The following is a 14198-nucleotide window of genomic DNA, read 5'->3' as shown; positions in this document are numbered from 1 at the left end:
TACAATAATAAACACAGTGCAACATCCAACTATGTATTGAGACTGTTAACACTACCAGGTGGAAAGTGACAAATACTACAAACACCAGTTGAACCTGGGATTTGAACCGGTGACCCTGCAATCACCATCTGCATTGTAGGCGGGATGCTTAACCACTGGGCTACGGAGCCTCCCAAAGATTATGCTAAGCAGAGAGACTTTTCTCAAAGAATATTCTGTGTATGTAGTATTGATGTTGAACTTTATCAAAATCAATTACAATAATAAACACAGTGCAACATCCAGCTATGTATTGAGACTGTTAACACTATCAGGTGGAAAATGACAAATACTACAAACACCAGTTGAACCTGGGATTTGAACCAGGGAACCTGCAATCACCATCTGCATTGTAGGCGGGATGCTTAACCACTGGGATATGGAGCCTCCCAAAGATTATGCTAAGCAGAGAGACTTTTCTCAAAGAATATTCTGTGTATGTAGTATTGATGTTGAACTTTATCAAAATCAATTACAATAATAAACACAGTGCAACATCCAGCTATGTATTGAGACTGTTAACACTATCAGGTGGAAAATGACAAATACTACAAACACCAGTTGAACCTGGGATTTGAACCAGTGACCCTGCAATCACCATCTGCATTGAAGGCAGGATGCTTAACCACTGGGCTATGGAGCCTCCCAAAGATTATGCTAAGCAGAGAGACTTTTCTCAAAGAATATTCTGTGTATGTAGTATTGATGTTGAACTTTATCAAAATCAATTACAATAATAAACACAGTGCAACATCCAGCTATGTATTGAGACTGTTAACACTATCAGGTGGAAAATGACAAATACTACAAACACCAGTTGAACCTGGGATTTGAACCAGTGACCCTGCAATCACCATCTGCATTGTAGGCAGGATGCTTAACCACTGGGCTATGGAGCCTCCCAAAGATTATGCTAAGCAGAGAGACTTTTCTCAAAGAATATTCTGTGTATGTAGTATTGATGTTGAACTTTATCAAAATCAATTACATTAATAAACACAGTGCAACATCCAACTATGTATTGAGACTGTTAACACTACCAGGTGGAAAGTGACAAATACTACAAACACCAGTTGAACCTGGGATTTGAACCGGTGACCCTGCAATCACCATCTGCATTGTAGGCGGGATGCTTAACCACTGGGCTGTGGAGCCTCCCAAAGATTATGCTAAGCAGAGAGACTTTTCTCAAAGAATATTCTGTGTATGTAGTATTGATGTTGAACTTTATCAAAATCAATTACAATAATAAACACAGTGCAACATCCAACTATGTATTGAGACTGTTAACACTACCAGGTGGAAAATGACAAATACTACAAACACCAGTTGAACCTGGGATTTGAACCAGGGAACCTGCAATCACCATCTGCATTGTAGGCGGGATGCTTAACCACTGGGATATGGAGCCTCCCAAAGATTATGCTAAGCAGAGAGACTTTTCTCAAAGAATATTCTGTGTATGTAGTATTGATGTTGAACTTTATCAAAATCAATTACAATAATAAACACAGTGCAACATCCAGCTATGTATTGAGACTGTTAACACTATCAGGTGGAAAATGACAAATACTACAAACACCAGTTGAACCTGGGATTTGAACCAGTGACCCTGCAATCACCATCTGCATTGTAGGTAGGATGCTTAACCACTGGGCTATGGAGCCTCCCAAAGATTATGCTAAGCAGAGAGACTTTTCTCAAAGAATATTCTGTGTATGTAGTATTGATGTTGAACTTTATCAAAATCAATTACAATAATAAACACAGTGCAACATCCAGCTATGTATTGAGACTGTTAACACTATCAGGTGGAAAATGACAAATACTACAAACACCAGTTGAACCTGGGATTTGAACCAGTGACCCTGCAATCACCATCTGCCTTGTAGGCAGGATGCTTAACCACTGGGCTATGGAGCCTCCCAAAGATTATGCTAAGCAGAGAGACTTTTCTCAAAGAATATTCTGTGTATGTAGTATTGATGTTGAACTTTATCAAAATCAATTACAATAATAAACACAGTGCAACATCCAACTATGTATTGAGACTGTTAACACTACCAGGTGGAAAGTGACAAATACTACAAACACCAGTTGAACCTGGGATTTGAACCGGTGACCTTGCAATCACCATCTGCATTGTAGGCGGGATGCTTAACCACTGGGCTACGGAGCCTCCCAAAGATTATGCTAAGCAGAGAGACTTTTCTCAAAGAATATTCTGTGTATGTAGTATTGATGTTGAACTTTATCAAAATCAATTACAATAATAAACACAGTGCAACATCCAACTATGTATTGAGACTGTTAACACTACCAGGTGGAAAATGACAAATACTACAAACACCAGTTGAACCTGGGATTTGAACCAGGGAACCTGCAATCACCATCTGCATTGTAGGCGGGATGCTTAACCACTGGGATATGGAGCCTCCCAAAGATTATGCTAAGCAGAGAGACTTTTCTCAAAGAATATTCTGTGTATGTAGTATTGATGTTGAACTTTATCAAAATCAATTACAATAATAAACACAGTGCAACATCCAGCTATGTATTGAGACTGTTAACACTATCAGGTGGAAAATGACAAATACTACAAACACCAGTTGAACCTGGGATTTGAACCAGTGACCCTGCAATCACCATCTGCATTGTAGGCAGGATGCTTAACCACTGGGCTATGGAGCCTCCCAAAGATTATGCTAAGCAGAGAGACTTTTCTCAAAGAATATTCTGTGTATGTAGTATTGATGTTGAACTTTATCAAAATCAATTACAATAATAAACACAGTGCAACATCCAACTATGTATTGAGACTGTTAACACTACCAGGTGGAAAGTGACAAATACTACAAACACCAGTTGAACCTGGGATTTGAACCGGTGACCCTGCAATCACCATCTGCATTGTAGGCGGGATGCTTAACCACTGGGCTATGGAGCCTCCCAAAGATTATGCTAAGCAGAGAGACTTTTCTCAAAGAATATTCTGTGTATGTAGTATTGATGTTGAACTTTATCAAAATCAATTACAATAATAAACACAGTGCAACATCCAACTATGTATTGAGACTGTTAACACTACCAGGTGGAAAATGACAAATACTACAAACACCAGTTGAACCTGGGATTTGAACCAGGGAACCTGCAATCACCATCTGCATTGTAGGCGGGATGCTTAACCACTGGGATATGGAGCCTCCCAAAGATTATGCTAAGCAGAGAGACTTTTCTCAAAGAATATTCTGTGTATGTAGTATTGATGTTGAACTTTATCAAAATCAATTACAATAATAAACACAGTGCAACATCCAGCTATGTATTGAGACTGTTAACACTATCAGGTGGAAAATGACAAATACTACAAACACCAGTTGAACCTGGGATTTGAACCAGTGACCCTGCAATCACCATCTGCATTGTAGGCAGGATGCTTAACCACTGGGCTATGGAGCCTCCCAAAGATTATGCTAAGCAGAGAGACTTTTCTCAAAGAATATTCTGTGTATGTAGTATTGATGTTGAACTTTATCAAAATCAATTACAATAATAAACACAGTGCAACATCCAGCTATGTATTGAGACTGTTAACACTATCAGGTGGAAAATGACAAATACTACAAACACCAGTTGAACCTGGGATTTGAACCAGTGACCCTGCAATCACCATCTGCATTGTAGGCAGGATGCTTAACCACTGGGCTATGGAGCCTCCCAAAGATTGTGCTAAGCAGAGAGACTTTTCTCAAAGAATATTCTGTGTATGTAGTATTGATGTTGAACTTTATCAAAATCAATTACAATAATAAACACAGTGCAACATCCAACTATGTATTGAGACTGTTAACACTACCAGGTGGAAAGTGACAAATACTACAAACACCAGTTGAACCTGGGATTTGAACCGGTGACCCTGCAATCACCATCTGCATTGTAGGCGGGATGCTTAACCACTGGGATATGGAGCCTCCCAAAGATTATGCTAAGCAGAGAGACTTTTCTCAAAGAATATTCTGTGTATGTAGTATTGATGTTGAACTTTATCAAAATCAATTACAATAATAAACACAGTGCAACATCCAACTATGTATTGAGACTGTTAACACTACCAGGTGGAAAATGACAAATACTACAAACACCAGTTGAACCTGGGATTTGAACCAGGGAACCTGCAATCACCATCTGCATTGTAGGCGGGATGCTTAACCACTGGGATATGGAGCCTCCCAAAGATTATGCTAAGCAGAGAGACTTTTCTCAAAGAATATTCTGTGTATGTAGTATTGATGTTGAACTTTATCAAAATCAATTACAATAATAAACACAGTGCAACATCCAGCTATGTATTGAGACTGTTAACACTATCAGGTGGAAAATGACAAATACTACAAACACCAGTTGAACCTGGGATTTGAACCAGTGACCCTGCAATCACCATCTGCATTGTAGGCAGGATGCTTAACCACTGGGCTATGGAGCCTCCCAAAGATTATGCTAAGCAGAGAGACTTTTCTCAAAGAATATTCTGTGTATGTAGTATTGATGTTGAACTTTATCAAAATCAATTACAATAATAAACACAGTGCAACATCCAACTATGTATTGAGACTGTTAACACTACCAGGTGGAAAGTGACAAATACTACAAACACCAGTTGAACCTGGGATTTGAACCGGTGACCCTGCAATCACCATCTGCATTGTAGGCGGGATGCTTAACCACTGGGCTATGGAGCCTCCCAAAGATTATGCTAAGCAGAGAGACTTTTCTCAAAGAATATTCTGTGTATGTAGTATTGATGTTGAACTTTATCAAAATCAATTACAATAATAAACACAGTGCAACATCCAACTATGTATTGAGACTGTTAACACTACCAGGTGGAAAATGACAAATACTACAAACACCAGTTGAACCTGGGATTTGAACCAGGGAACCTGCAATCACCATCTGCATTGTAGGCGGGATGCTTAACCACTGGGATATGGAGCCTCCCAAAGATTATGCTAAGCAGAGAGACTTTTCTCAAAGAATATTCTGTGTATGTAGTATTGATGTTGAACTTTATCAAAATCAATTACAATAATAAACACAGTGCAACATCCAGCTATGTATTGAGACTGTTAACACTATCAGGTGGAAAATGACAAATACTACAAACACCAGTTGAAACTGGGATTTGAACCAGTGACCCTGCAATCACCATCTGCATTGTAGGCAGGATACTTAACCACTGGGCTATGGAGCCTCCCAAAGATTATGCTAAGCAGAGAGACTTTTCTCAAAGAATATTCTGTGTATGTAGTATTGATGTTGAACTTTATCAAAATCAATTACAATAATAAACACAGTGCAACATCCAACTATGTATTGAGACTGTTAACACTACCAGGTGGAAAGTGACAAATACTACAAACACCAGTTGAACCTGGGATTTGAACCGGTGACCCTGCAATCACCATCTGCATTGTAGGCGGGATGCTTAACCACTGGGCTATGGAGCCTCCCAAAGATTATGCTAAGCAGAGAGACTTTTCTCAAAGAATATTCTGTGTATGTAGTATTGATGTTGAACTTTATCAAAATCAATTACAATAATAAACACAGTGCAACATCCAACTATGTATTGAGACTGTTAACACTACCAGGTGGAAAATGACAAATACTACAAACACCAGTTGAACCTGGGATTTGAACCAGGGAACCTGCAATCACCATCTGCATTGTAGGCGGGATGCTTAACCACTGGGATATGGAGCCTCCCAAAGATTATGCTAAGCAGAGAGACTTTTCTCAAAGAATATTCTGTGTATGTAGTATTGATGTTGAACTTTATCAAAATCAATTACAATAATAAACACAGTGCAACATCCAGCTATGTATTGAGACTGTTAACACTATCAGGTGGAAAATGACAAATACTACAAACACCAGTTGAACCTGGGATTTGAACCAGTGACCCTGCAATCACCATCTGCATTGTAGGCAGGATGCTTAACCACTGGGCTATGGAGCCTCCCAAAGATTGTGCTAAGCAGAGAGACTTTTCTCAAAGAATATTCTGTGTATGTAGTATTGATGTTGAACTTTATCAAAATCAATTACAATAATAAACACAGTGCAACATCCAACTATGTATTGAGACTGTTAACACTACCAGGTGGAAAGTGACAAATACTACAAACACCAGTTGAACCTGGGATTTGAACCGGTGACCCTGCAATCACCATCTGCATTGTAGGCGGGATGCTTAACCACTGGGATATGGAGCCTCCCAAAGATTATGCTAAGCAGAGAGACTTTTCTCAAAGAATATTCTGTGTATGTAGTATTGATGTTGAACTTTATCAAAATCAATTACAATAATAAACACAGTGCAACATCCAACTATGTATTGAGACTGTTAACACTACCAGGTGGAAAATGACAAATACTACAAACACCAGTTGAACCTGGGATTTGAACCAGGGAACCTGCAATCACCATCTGCATTGTAGGCGGGATGCTTAACCACTGGGATATGGAGCCTCCCAAAGATTATGCTAAGCAGAGAGACTTTTCTCAAAGAATATTCTGTGTATGTAGTATTGATGTTGAACTTTATCAAAATCAATTACAATAATAAACACAGTGCAACATCCAGCTATGTATTGAGACTGTTAACACTATCAGGTGGAAAATGACAAATACTACAAACACCAGTTGAACCTGGGATTTGAACCAGTGACCCTGCAATCACCATCTGCATTGTAGGCAGGATGCTTAACCACTGGGCTATGGAGCCTCCCAAAGATTATGCTAAGCAGAGAGACTTTTCTCAAAGAATATTCTGTGTATGTAGTATTGATGTTGAACTTTATCAAAATCAATTACAATAATAAACACAGTGCAACATCCAACTATGTATTGAGACTGTTAACACTACCAGGTGGAAAGTGACAAATACTACAAACACCAGTTGAACCTGGGATTTGAACCGGTGACCCTGCAATCACCATCTGCATTGTAGGCGGGATGCTTAACCACTGGGCTATGGAGCCTCCCAAAGATTATGCTAAGCAGAGAGACTTTTCTCAAAGAATATTCTGTGTATGTAGTATTGATGTTGAACTTTATCAAAATCAATTACAATAATAAACACAGTGCAACATCCAACTATGTATTGAGACTGTTAACACTACCAGGTGGAAAATGACAAATACTACAAACACCAGTTGAACCTGGGATTTGAACCAGGGAACCTGCAATCACCATCTGCATTGTAGGCGGGATGCTTAACCACTGGGATATGGAGCCTCCCAAAGATTATGCTAAGCAGAGAGACTTTTCTCAAAGAATATTCTGTGTATGTAGTATTGATGTTGAACTTTATCAAAATCAATTACAATAATAAACACAGTGCAACATCCAGCTATGTATTGAGACTGTTAACACTATCAGGTGAAAAATGACAAATACTACAAACACCAGTTGAAACTGGGATTTGAACCAGTGACCCTGCAATCACCATCTGCATTGTAGGCAGGATGCTTAACCACTGGGCTATGGAGCCTCCCAAAGATTATGCTAAGCAGAGAGACTTTTCTCAAAGAATATTCTGTGTATGTAGTATTGATGTTGAACTTTATCAAAATCAATTACAATAATAAACACAGTGCAACATCCAACTATGTATTGAGACTGTTAACACTACCAGGTGGAAAATGACAAATACTACAAACACCAGTTGAACCTGGGATTCGAACCAGTGACGCTGCAATCACCATTTGCATTGTAGGCGGGATACTTAACCACTGGGCTATGGAGCCTCCCAAAGATTATGCTAAGCAGAGAGACTTTTCTCAAAGAATATTCTGTGTATGTAGTATTGATGTTGAACTTTATCAAAATCAATTACAATAATAAACACAGTGCAACATCCAGCTATGTATTGAGACTGTTAACACTATCAGGTGGAAAATGACAAATACTACAAACACCAGTTGAACCTGGGATTTGAACCAGTGACCCTGCAATCACCATCTGCATTGTAGGCAGGATGCTTAACCACTGGGCTATGGAGCCTCCCAAAGTTTATGCTAAGCAGAGAGACTTTTCTCAAAGAATATTCTGTGTATGTAGTATTGATGTTGAACTTTATCAAAATCAATTACAATAATAAACACAGTGCAACATCCAACTATGTATTGAGACTGTTAACACTACCAGGTGGAAAGTGACAAATACTGCAAACACCAGTTGAACCTGGGATTTGAACCGGTGACCCTTCAATCACCATCTGCATTGTAGGCGGGATGCTTAACCACTGGGCTATGGAGCCTCCCAAAGATTATGCTAAGCAGAGAGACTTTTCTCAAAGAATATTCTGTGTATGTAGTATTGATGTTGAACTTTATCAAAATCAATTACAATAATAAACACAGTGCAACATCCAACTATGTATTGAGACTGTTAACACTACCAGGTGGAAAATGACAAATACTACAAACACCAGTTGAACCTGGGATTTGAACCAGGGAACCTGCAATCACCATCTGCATTGTAGGCGGGATGCTTAACCACTGGGATATGGAGCCTCCCAAAGATTATGCTAAGCAGAGAGACTTTTCTCAAAGAATATTCTGTGTATGTAGTATTGATGTTGAACTTTATCAAAATCAATTACAATAATAAACACAGTGCAACATCCAGCTATGTATTGAGACTGTTAACACTATCAGGTGGAAAATGACAAATACTACAAACACCAGTTGAACCTGGGATTTGAACCAGTGACCCTGCAATCACCATCTGCATTGTAGGTAGGATGCTTAACCACTGGGCTATGGAGCCTCCCAAAGATTATGCTAAGCAGAGAGACTTTTCTCAAAGAATATTCTGTGTATGTAGTATTGATGTTGAACTTTATCAAAATCAATTACAATAATAAACACAGTGCAACATCCAGCTATGTATTGAGTCTGTTAACACTATCAGGTGGAAAATGACAAATACTACAAACACCAGTTAAACCTGGGATTTGAACCAGTGACCCTGCAATCACCATCTGCCTTGTAGGCAGGATGCTTAACCACTGGGCTATGGAGCCTCCCAAAGATTATGCTAAGCAGAGAGACTTTTCTCAAAGAATATTCTGTGTATGTAGTATTGATGTTGAACTTTATCAAAATCAATTACAATAATAAACACAGTGCAACATCCAACTATGTATTGAGACTGTTAACACTACCAGGTGGAAAGTGACAAATACTACAAACACCAGTTGAACCTGGGATTTGAACCGGTGACCCTGCAATCACCATCTGCATTGTAGGCGGGATGCTTAACCACTGGGCTACGGAGCCTCCCAAAGATTATGCTAAGCAGAGAGACTTTTCTCAAAGAATATTCTGTGTATGTAGTATTGATGTTGAACTTTATCAAAATCAATTACAATAATAAACACAGTGCAACATCCAACTATGTATTGAGACTGTTAACACTACCAGGTGGAAAATGACAAATACTACAAACACCAGTTGAACCTGGGATTTGAACCAGGGAACCTGCAATCACCATCTGCATTGTAGGCGGGATGCTTAACCACTGGGATATGGAGCCTCCCAAAGATTATGCTAAGCAGAGAGACTTTTCTCAAAGAATATTCTGTGTATGTAGTATTGATGTTGAACTTTATCAAAATCAATTACAATAATAAACACAGTGCAACATCCAGCTATGTATTGAGACTGTTAACACTATCAGGTGGAAAATGACAAATACTACAAACACCAGTTGAACCTGGGATTTGAACCAGTGACCCTGCAATCACCATCTGCATTGTAGGCAGGATGCTTAACCACTGGGCTATGGAGCCTCCCAAAGATTATGCTAAGCAGAGAGACTTTTCTCAAAGAATATTCTGTGTATGTAGTATTGATGTTGAACTTTATCAAAATCAATTACAATAATAAACACAGTGCAACATCCAACTATGTATTGAGACTGTTAGCACTACCAGGTGGAAAGTGACAAATACTACAAACACCAGTTGAACCTGGGATTTGAACCGGTGACCCTGCAATCACCATCTGCATTGTAGGCGGGATGCTTAACCACTGGGCTATGGAGCCTCCCAAAGATTATGCTAAGCAGAGAGACTTTTCTCAAAGAATATTCTGTGTATGTAGTATTGATGTTGAACTTTATCAAAATCAATTACAATAATAAACACAGTGCAACATCCAACTATGTATTGAGACTGTTAACACTACCAGGTGGAAAATGACAAATACTACAAACACCAGTTGAACCTGGGATTTGAACCAGGGAACCTGCAATCACCATCTGCATTGTAGGCGGGATGCTTAACCACTGGGATATGGAGCCTCCCAAAGATTATGCTAAGCAGAGAGACTTTTCTCAAAGAATATTCTGTGTATGTAGTATTGATGTTGAACTTTATCAAAATCAATTACAATAATAAACACAGTGCAACATCCAGCTATGTATTGAGACTGTTAACACTATCAGGTGGAAAATGACAAATACTACAAACACCAGTTGAACCTGGGATTTGAACCAGTGACCCTGCAATCACCATCTGCATTGTAGGCAGGATGCTTAACCACTGGGCTATGGAGCCTCCCAAAGATTATGCTAAGCAGAGAGACTTTTCTCAAAGAATATTCTGTGTATGTAGTATTGATGTTGAACTTTATCAAAATCAATTACAATAATAAACACAGTGCAACATCCAGCTATGTATTGAGACTGTTAACACTATCAGGTGGAAAATGACAAATACTACAAACACCAGTTGAACCTGGGATTTGAACCAGTGACCCTGCAATCACCATCTGCATTGTAGGCAGGATGCTTAACCACTGGGCTATGGAGCCTCCCAAAGATTGTGCTAAGCAGAGAGACTTTTCTCAAAGAATATTCTGTGTATGTAGTATTGATGTTGAACTTTATCAAAATCAATTACAATAATAAACACAGTGCAACATCCAACTATGTATTGAGACTGTTAACACTACCAGGTGGAAAGTGACAAATACTACAAACACCAGTTGAACCTGGGATTTGAACCGGTGACCCTGCAATCACCATCTGCATTGTAGGCGGGATGCTTAACCACTGGGATATGGAGCCTCCCAAAGATTATGCTAAGCAGAGAGACTTTTCTCAAAGAATATTCTGTGTATGTAGTATTGATGTTGAACTTTATCAAAATCAATTACAATAATAAACACAGTGCAACATCCAACTATGTATTGAGACTGTTAACACTACCAGGTGGAAAATGACAAATACTACAAACACCAGTTGAACCTGGGATTTGAACCAGGGAACCTGCAATCACCATCTGCATTGTAGGCGGGATGCTTAACCACTGGGATATGGAGCCTCCCAAAGATTATGCTAAGCAGAGAGACTTTTCTCAAAGAATATTCTGTGTATGTAGTATTGATGTTGAACTTTATCAAAATCAATTACAATAATAAACACAGTGCAACATCCAGCTATGTATTGAGACTGTTAACACTATCAGGTGGAAAATGACAAATACTACAAACACCAGTTGAACCTGGGATTTGAACCAGTGACCCTGCAATCACCATCTGCATTGTAGGCAGGATGCTTAACCACTGGGCTATGGAGCCTCCCAAAGATTATGCTAAGCAGAGAGACTTTTCTCAAAGAATATTCTGTGTATGTAGTATTGATGTTGAACTTTATCAAAATCAATTACAATAATAAACACAGTGCAACATCCAACTATGTATTGAGACTGTTAACACTACCAGGTGGAAAGTGACAAATACTACAAACACCAGTTGAACCTGGGATTTGAACCGGTGACCCTGCAATCACCATCTGCATTGTAGGCGGGATGCTTAACCACTGGGCTATGGAGCCTCCCAAAGATTATGCTAAGCAGAGAGACTTTTCTCAAAGAATATTCTGTGTATGTAGTATTGATGTTGAACTTTATCAAAATCAATTACAATAATAAACACAGTGCAACATCCAACTATGTATTGAGACTGTTAACACTACCAGGTGGAAAATGACAAATACTACAAACACCAGTTGAACCTGGGATTTGAACCAGGGAACCTGCAATCACCATCTGCATTGTAGGCGGGATGCTTAACCACTGGGATATGGAGCCTCCCAAAGATTATGCTAAGCAGAGAGACTTTTCTCAAAGAATATTCTGTGTATGTAGTATTGATGTTGAACTTTATCAAAATCAATTACAATAATAAACAGTGCAACATCCAGCTATGTATTGAGACTGTTAACACTATCAGGTGGAAAATGACAAATACTACAAACACCAGTTGAAACTGGGATTTGAACCAGTGACCCTGCAATCACCATCTGCATTGTAGGCAGGATGCTTAACCACTGGGCTATGGAGCCTCCCAAAGATTATGCTAAGCAGAGAGACTTTTCTCAAAGAATATTCTGTGTATGTAGTATTGATGTTGAACTTTATCAAAATCAATTACAATAATAAACACAGTGCAACATCCAACTATGTATTGAGACTGTTAACACTACCAGGTGGAAAATGACAAATACTACAAACACCAGTTGAACCTGGGATTCGAACCAGTGACCCTGCAATCACCATTTGCATTGTAGGCGGGATACTTAACCACTGGGCTATGGGGCCTCCCAAAGATTATGCTAAGCAGAGAGACTTTTCTCAAAGAATATTCTGTGTATGTAGTATTGATGTTGAACTTTATCAAAATCAATTACAATAATAAACACAGTGCAACATCCAACTATGTATTGAGACTGTTAACACTACCAGGTGGAAAGTGACAAATACTACAAACACCAGTTGAACCTGGGATTTGAACCGGTGACCCTGCAATCACCATCTGCATTGTAGGCGGGATGCTTAACCACTGGGCTATGGAGCCTCCCAAAGATTATGCTAAGCAGAGAGACTTTTCTCAAAGAATATTCTGTGTATGTAGTATTGATGTTGAACTTTATCAAAATCAATTACAATAATAAACACAGTGCAACATCCAACTATGTATTGAGACTGTTAACACTACCAGGTGGAAAATGACAAATACTACAAACACCAGTTGAACCTGGGATTTGAACCAGGGAACCTGCAATCACCATCTGCATTGTAGGCGGGATGCTTAACCACTGGGATATGGAGCCTCCCAAAGATTATGCTAAGCAGAGAGACTTTTCTCAAAGAATATTCTGTGTATGTAGTATTGATGTTGAACTTTATCAAAATCAATTACAATAATAAACACAGTGCAACATCCAGCTATGTATTGAGACTGTTAACACTATCAGGTGGAAAATGACAAATACTACAAACACCAGTTGAACCTGGGATTTGAACCAGTGACCCTGCAATCACCATCTGCATTGTAGGCAGGATGCTTAACCACTGGGCTATGGAGCCTCCCAAAGATTATGCTAAGCAGAGAGACTTTTCTCAAAGAATATTCTGTGTATGTAGTATTGATGTTGAACTTTATCAAAATCAATTACAATAATAAACACAGTGCAACATCCAACTATGTATTGAGACTGTTAACACTACCAGGTGGAAAGTGACAAATACTACAAACACCAGTTGAACCTGGGATTTGAACCGGTGACCCTGCAATCACCATCTGCATTGTAGGCGGGATGCTTAACCACTGGGCTATGGAGCCTCCCAAAGATTATGCTAAGCAGAGAGACTTTTCTCAAAGAATATTCTGTGTATGTAGTATTGATGTTGAACTTTATCAAAATCAATTACAATAATAAACACAGTGCAACATTCAACTATGTATTGAGACTGTTAACACTACCAGGTGGAAAATGACAAATACTACAAACACCAGTTGAACCTGGGATTTGAACCAGGGAACCTGCAATCACCATCTGCATTGTAGGCGGGATGCTTAACCACTGGGATATGGAGCCTCCCAAAGATTATACTAAGCAGAGAGACTTTTCTCAAAGAATATTCTGTGTATGTAGTATTGATATTGAACTTTATCAAAATCAATTACAATAATAAACACAGTGCAACATCCAGCTATGTATTGAGACTGTTAACACTATCAGGTGGAAAATGACAAATACTACAAACACCAGTTGAACCTGGGATTTGAACCAGGGAACCTGCA

The sequence above is a fragment of the Pseudophryne corroboree genome, chromosome 7, assembly GCF_028390025.1.
Source record: "Pseudophryne corroboree isolate aPseCor3 chromosome 7, aPseCor3.hap2, whole genome shotgun sequence".
Lineage (NCBI taxonomy): Eukaryota > Metazoa > Chordata > Amphibia > Anura > Myobatrachidae > Pseudophryne > Pseudophryne corroboree.
Note: the sequence above shows the minus strand (reverse complement) of the source record.